Raw genomic sequence first — 8,046 nt, forward strand, 5'->3', positions numbered from 1 at the left:
TTTTCACTTTGTTTCGTGCTTGTTCATAGTTAACATAAGAAATGCCAGGCTGTGTCAGACCAAGGTCTATCGAGCCCAGCATCCTGTCTCCGACAGCGGCCTGTCCGGGTCACAAGGCCCTGGAAGATCCCATAACGTGGCTCGATTTGAGTTCAGTGTCTGTTGCACAAGTGTGCGGCGTGGCAGGGCCGTGGAACTACTTTGGGCATGAAAGCTCCAGCCTCATTGATCGTTTGGATCTGTGCACCGGGTGCACGAACACAGTGCTTGCTGGGAAAAACAAACAAACCCTACCCTGCTTCTGCAAGTTTGAGATCACTCAGTACTGGGAGTTAGGTGGGCTTTGGGAATTATCAGATTAGGAGAAATAAAGGTTTAAATGAACTTGGAGCAAAGCTAGAAAAACTGGATTGAAGCTTTCACATTTTCTAAGCCCTCCCAAAGTGCCCTAAATGTTCAGAAACAGCTCCCCTTACTCTCCTTTTTTTTCCCCATTTCAAATGGAAGAATTAAACACAAAATTCAGCTCCTAGGGAGCCCCATTAGTTCCAGGATAGGAAGGGGCAACCCCTACGCAAATACATTAGGATAAGAGAATGAGAAGAAAGAACTAAAGCAGCAGGGAGGCAGTGCAAGCCAACAGGAAACGGGGCGGGACCATCGGCTCATCCCCCTGGGCAGAGCAGACCCGCGAGCCTTTCTTCCGGCCCCTGGCGCGGCCTGAAGGCATTGCCATGGCAACCAAACCCGCCAGGCCCCGGCGCGGAATCTCTCGCTTCGTCCCGCGTCACAACCTGACACGCGGGCGCGCGCCCACCCTGGGGGGGGGGGAGGGGACTGGCATTTGCTTTGCCTTTGCACGGATTTCTGTAAAAATGAAAAGAAAAAAAAAGCACAACTGGAGTGATTTTCCAGGGCCTTGTAGAGAAAAGAACAAATGCGACCCCCCCCCCCCCCAACAAAAGCAAACAAAAGGGACCACATCACTCCAATTTTAAAGTATCTCCACTGGCTCCCTATAAAATATAGAAATCCCTACAAAACTTGTTCTATCATACACAAATCCATCTACAAATCCTCCCCTCTTGACCTCAGGTTCCCTTTACAACTATATTCATCTTCCCGCCCGTTGAGAGCTGCCCAAAAAGGCTCTCTAAAAACACCTCCATTCAAATCATTTTCAAATAAAAGAGCCTTCTCCACAGTCGGCCCGAATCATTGGAACTCTCTCCCTTCAGACCTTAGACTTGAACGTTGTCCAATTACTTTCAAAAAAAGACTCAAGACGCTTACGCCTAATTCGGACTTAATCCTTCCTACACACCTGATGCAAATTATCATGGTTGTTTTTTGTTTTGTTTTGGGTTTTTTCCCTACCAAACAACCATAGATTTATACTCATAATACTCTAGTCGCATTTAGTCGCCTGTTACATGTTTGACTACCAATCTTTACTAACTCTGTTACTTAAGGATTCTATGTCATTATGAGTTTAATTGTTTTATATCCCAGTTCTTATTTCCTGTTCTCTGTAAGACTCACGTCAGTCATTTCAATAGTTGTCTGTAAACCAAAGTGCTTAGGGATTCTGTCTCTAGAACCTCGGTATATAAAAAATGTTAAATAAATAATAAATAAAGAAGTGCTTTTACCCCTGCGTGTCAGTTTATATTTTGACTCTGGGGGCAGCAAAAGTGTCAGGTTAGCTCCCATGCAAAGAGAAAGGCAGGAGCTGCTGACAGGTTGAGAGTGAGACGAAGCCAAGGCCTTTCCATTCCTCTTGCTCAGTGCTGGCTCTCCCCAGCGAGCAGAATGGGTGCCACAGTCCTCCAGCTCGTCCTTCCTCTCTGCCAGATCCCTGAAAGGATGTCTGCCTTTGGGGCCAGACATAGGAAAGCACTGAGTGCATAGGGCCCTTTGTGTGGCAATTCTGTGCATGCTGACATGTGGCCACTGTGCTAACCACTCCAGCACAAGGCGCTTTTTGCTAAACAAAGAGAAACCCATTCTAGAGTTTGACTATGAAAGAGCAAGCTGGGGAGTATATACTGCAAATTCTCTATTTTTCCCCCCTTTTGCTGATCACTCAGATGCTGGCGGTAGAAGAAATCAGAAGCCTCCATAAATTTGGTGGGCAGTGGACTGGTAAACCTCTCAGGAATTCTCTGGTACACGCCAACTGCAGCGTGCTCTTCAAGGTGCTGTATGGTGGGTTTTTTGCACTCTACACCCAGCTACTGCTGCAGTTTTCAGAGCTTTCTGTAAGGATCTTTTCCTGCATTATCAGACTTGGGTAGTTTCTTGCTCCTTGTCCCTATACTGTGCACAGGAGCATTCCAGGCGGGTCCCCTTTGGAACTGTATGAGAGGGCTGGCCTGGTGGCTCCATGATGGCATTGCGGAGGACTGGGCTTGATTCCTGGGCCCAAGACTTCCATTCCCTTTGGGATGCTGCAGAGGTTCTTAAATAACTAAAACAGAATTACCTAATGCACATACACAAATATACAGCCTTGCAGGTGGGGTGGAGCACTGTGTACACTGCTGCACGAGGAAGCCATATCTGGATCTGCTGTCCATCAGGGTTGGTCAGCACCAGGCATGCCGCAGAGCTGGTGTGCTCAGGCCCAGGAGCACCGGAAGACTGGTGCTGCTGCTACTCCCATGGCAGCCCCTATCCTTGCAGGAGATGCCCCTCAGGTTAGCAGAGGCTCTCAGAGCCACCTCAGCAAGCTATCTGAGGAGGGAAGATGAAGAGGAACATACAGAAAATAACACAAAGAGCTAAATCAATCACCCTATTAAAAATAAGACCATTTACTAGTCATTTTGAAAGATTGTTTTGTTTATGTAGCACGTTACAGTTTTGTCTGCAAATTAACTCCGTCCCATACCTATAGTCGTGTTTATTTTCTGCCAGGGCAAAATCTTCAGTCATAATTAAGGAGTTACATGAAACCCAGTTCATCATAAAGCCATGATGTCAAGTGAAGAGATCTCCTGAGGACAATGAGTTGACGCACCTTAGCTTGCTCTAGACAGGTACAGAGCTGTAGCACCTAATTCATCTTGGAAGCCTCAACGTAGGACCTCATTGATAAGTGCATCGCCTTCCAGGTTATCCGCTGGTAGGAATCAAGAAGGCAAACAATCACATCTGAAGTTAGATTCCTTCCTGTTCAACTAACTGTATCGCTGATGAATTTGCAGCGGCTCCACCAGCAAACTCATACTTTGATATCATCACAAGAAATGATTTCCCAGGCTAAAAAGCAACCTTGGTCTCTGGATTAAGAGGTCAAACAATGTTATAATTTGCAAGTTTGCAGATAATAGAGAAGGCCTTCCAGAATGTTCTAATGAGCGGCACTTATTTTCTTTATAAATCTCAGTAAGAATAATGCCTGCTGTGCTTTAAACTGTGGTACCCTATTAAGGCAAGCGGACAGAATAATAGCTCTTCTTTCTAAGTGATATTAGAGACTATATTTTTTTTATTTTAGTTTCTGGCAGAGACTCTTAATTAGGTCCCTGAAAGGACAAGTTTATTTTTAAATGACTCTGAAAGTCTGTCTGTTTGATCCCTTATTCCCCTAAAAAAATCGATACTGCCAACCCACACAACAAAACACATCTCTGACAATCCTCCATGTCCACTTAGGCTTCTTGCGCATTTACAGTGCAGTATTTTATTTTTCCAGTACTTTGTGAGAAAAATTCTGAAGTGTCATCTCAGAATCAATCTGAAAGTAATAAGTCACTGGCTGAAGATGAGTTGGATATCTACTGTACAGCTACAGGCTTATCCTGACTGGAATGATTTCAATCACCATCTTGAGTGAAAGCCCTTCCCACTGAGCCCTGAACTCCAAAACCAAACATACAGCCTGACGTACTGAAAAGTCGACTGCGCTCCCCTCCCTCTATTATGACCAGAGCCACCAAGAGAAATCTGGGGCCCCAGGATGTCATGTTGCTTGTTCCTGGCAGGAGGGGACGGAAGAGGTTTAGTCCCGCAGGTTGCTCTTATTGTCCTTTGTCCCTCATGGGACCGTAAGCGATATCGTCTGACTTGCGGATATGGTTTTTATAACAGAAGAAGAAAAATGTTGAAGAAACAATAAAATGAAGGAGGCCAATATCACAGAGAATAAGACGAATTTGTGGAACAAACTTAAAGGTGAAATATGGAAAGAAAGACAATTCCCCAAGGAATAATATTGCATATGCGCTTTTAGTTTTTTATGTTTAAACTTCACTCTCATTGGGCTGTCAATGTAACATAAGGTTTAGAGTTAGTTTATTTAAATTTGATACACTACCTTCAAAGACCTATCAAAGCGCTAAGAATTTGAAGACTTTGATTCTCCTGACCACCTGAGCAAGTACTTCCCCACCCATCCTCTACTTGAGCTTGTAAGATTTTCAGGACAGGGACTGCATCATCATGTGAATGATTTTGTACAGTGCCATGTGCACTGATGGTAGAACACAAACAGTTAATTTGTCCAGCTTACTGTTCCAACCTTTCTGGCCCACACCCACCCACCCCACTGTTTTCTTATATTCACTTTTAGATGGAGGAGAATTACAAGGGGCACGGAATCCCCAGAGGTCAACACCATTCGTTTCTTCTTTGCTTTCTAATGATTCCACTATACGTCCTCTTCCTGATGCTAGCACTTCAGTCTTTTTCTCCACACCGTACCATTTCAAACATTAGGTCCACTGTTCCATTTTTCACATTCTCCAGTTCCCCGGTCATTCTTCTGCCCTGTCCATTGCTCTTCAACCATCACTACTTTCCCCAAGAGCACCTTACCCTAGTCACCGCTATCACAACTCTGCTTCTCTTCCTCCCTCCCCCCCTCAGATGGGTATATCAATTCCAGTCCTGGCCCCTGAAGACAACTCTAACCGATTCTATACCTATCAGCCCATCCAACCTTCCAACATTATCCCTACTCCCCCTCCTTCCTCCAATCTGCTTACATCCGTGACCTCTTTATCTCTCATCCTCGCCATCTTTTTGCTTTCATCAAGACTTGGACTTTCCTTTAGATGCTGTTTCTAAAACTTAAACCTTGGTTCTCCCTGAATATAATCGTCTTGATTGCAACCATTTTCTATACAGTTCTTCTTAAATGTCTTGACAAGACCGTAAGCTCCACTGAACAGGGAACGTCTCTTATGTGTCTCTGCATACATCTTTTAGCACTATCTACAAGATTAATAGTCATATGAGTAGGCGTGGAAATGCCCTAGCTCTCTGGGTAGGAAGGATGCCCCACATCATATCAGACATACTTGTGTTAACGCCAGACTGAGTTCAGGCGGCACAGCCCCCTCCTTTCTCGGATTCCTTATGTTTGCAAGGGCTACACTTTCTAACCCCAGAGTCCATGCGTGCAACTGTGAGGGTGCAGTAAACGGTTGTGGTGCCCTCACAATTAGCCCTGGAAGTCACAAAGTGCTGGTGAATAACCTAGATACTTGGACTGAAATCATTTCCTGTTCCTTTGCGCATGCAGTAAAACTAAAATGGTTACAAAATTCCCATGCCCAAAAGGGAAAAAACTCAGAGGGAAGAAAAGCTTGCAACTGCTGCTTGCTTTGCCATTCAGCAGCTAATAGAGACATCACAGAAATCTCTAAAGACAGTCATCAAGTCTTTTTTTGACTTCAAAGGGCATCATTCTGCCTAGGAGCCTGAGGCAATCCAAATCACACTAGAACAGGTGAACTGAATGTTTAAGGTTAAATTCCCCATGTTTATACAAATAACTCTCCCTGGGCTACTGATATGACTGTGTTGTTTCCTGTCAGCCTCAAATGTAATGATAATAAGGTAACAAACACACAAATATTTATAGTCAAACCTAATGTGCTGGGCACTTTCGCAGAAAATAGTATGGATGAGGCTTTAAAAAGAATTATTTAACCTAAAACAAAGAGAGAATTGAAAAAGATCCCTTACCAATATCTTTGTCATGATGAGTTTTTATCTCAGGTAAAATGAAATTGTGTTTCTTGGATTAAAATCTAGCCCAGTGCACAGAGCATAAAACGTGTGAGCCGGGAGATTCTGGCTTGAGCAAGCTACTTAAACCTCCCTGCATGAAACTGCAAACATGGGAGCGGAAGTCCATGACAGGAGAGGGTAAAAAGGCAAGGGATATGGCAATCGGGCTTTCATAAACAGAGTTCTTCTACCTGCACAGCAAACGTGAACTGCTCCTTTGGCTCAGTCTGAGAGCTCCTGCCGGGTCCCCGGTTGGAAAGTAGGATATGGCAGCAGGGAGAGCTTCACTGAATGATGAGCCTTCGCGTATGCTGGTAGCAGTGGTATACCCAACTTGACCCTGGACAGACACTGAAATGGATGTTGTTAAAAGAGTGGCTTCCTTCTTGACAAGGAGGGTAGGGTGGAAGGGGGGGGGGGGTAGTAATTAGTAGTGGGTTTTATTCATTATTGGGAGGGACTCTGGGTTGAATTGTTGGGAGGCTACAGCAGAGCTAGGATTGTTATGTTTCTAATATTGTATGATTGTATTGTAATCTACATTATGGCGCAAACTGATTAGATAGGATATAAGGTCTAAATAAATAAAATAGGTGCAACCAGGTAGAATGAGAAAGACAGGAATAAGAGTAACTAGGTTAGAGAAGACAGGGCTTTTCGACAAATGCAGCCAGGGAAGCAACTCCTTTTGTTGCAAACAACGTGAACATGAACCCCTCTTGCCGTGATGCAACCACGGGGCAGGGCCCTAAGACTTGTGCCAACAGCGGGTGAATGAGCCTTGGCATGGGCCACGCTAAGAGTCCAAGAGGCTATGGCAGACGCAAGGTGGAGACTGAAGACAAACCGTGGCTGAAGCCGGTTGGAGGCAAGGCTGTGGCAGAAGTTGAAGATTTGATGAAAGCAAGGCTGGAGACTGGAACAAGGCTGGAGACTTGGAACCAGATGACCTTTGCTGAAACAAGGCTGAATCCTATGACACATTCAAGGGCGCCGTGGGCCCTTTAAATGAAACAATGTTGCACCCGCATGAGCCTAGAATGAAATCCGGAGACAGCAACTCTGGCAGCATCTATCACGCACTGGCGGCTTCCAGCCACATGAGACTGGCAGCGTTTGGGGTGAGTGAAGCCGCTCACGGGGAAACATAACAACTTTATCTCGGTGATAGAGGTCTTGCAGCAAAACCTGGACTGTTTACCGACATCACACTAAGACTTGACAGCCTCCATCAGCGATGCTTGTGCCAAATCCTGGAAATCAAATGGAAGGCTCATCAGATATGTGTGTGTCCTCCATGAAACTCCTTCCACCAATATAGAAGCCTTGCTCTTGAGAAATTAACTATTATAGACAGACTGCAGTGTCCAGATGTTCAAAAACATCACATCCCTTGCCATGTTCTCTTCTCCCAGCTCTTCGCTGGTCAATGCCCTAAAGATGATACAGATCCTCAAGCATAGAGGTGTTGACAGCAATGGTTGGGAGAAGCAAGCATGGTACTACTTAGTTGTCCAATGTTTCAATAAATATTTGACCACTTGGAATTAATGTTTCTCTGCTATTTAATTGATTGTTTGAAACTTATGTTTGGACCTTTTCTACCTTGTTGCAACACACCTGCTGGATTGATTAATATTTAGTAGGTTTGCTCATCGTTCCACACCTTGTTGTGGCTTTATCAAGGAATGTGCCACTTTGAAGCTTAACAACTCAACACTGAGATGGAACAGTGGCAGTGAAGCAGGTCTGGTACAATCCACTGTGCAAGCCATGCACTTGAAAATGGTAGCAGCCCTGAGGGGGAGGCAGCCTGGGGACCACTGTCTAACTCCATCATGCTGGCGACTGAAGTGAAATAGCCGGAAAGAGAAATCACGGCCACTGGGGTATCCCATCCTGTCCAGTGGTCCAGCTAAAGAGAAGGCCCATGGCCTCTGGGGGGATGGGGATCCTGTCCCACCCAGCCAGAAGAGGCCCATGGTTCAAGTTAGAAAGAGGCCCAGAGTCCACCAGATGATTCCG

This window comes from Rhinatrema bivittatum, chromosome 13 (assembly GCF_901001135.1).
Source record: "Rhinatrema bivittatum chromosome 13, aRhiBiv1.1, whole genome shotgun sequence".
Lineage (NCBI taxonomy): Eukaryota > Metazoa > Chordata > Amphibia > Gymnophiona > Rhinatrematidae > Rhinatrema > Rhinatrema bivittatum.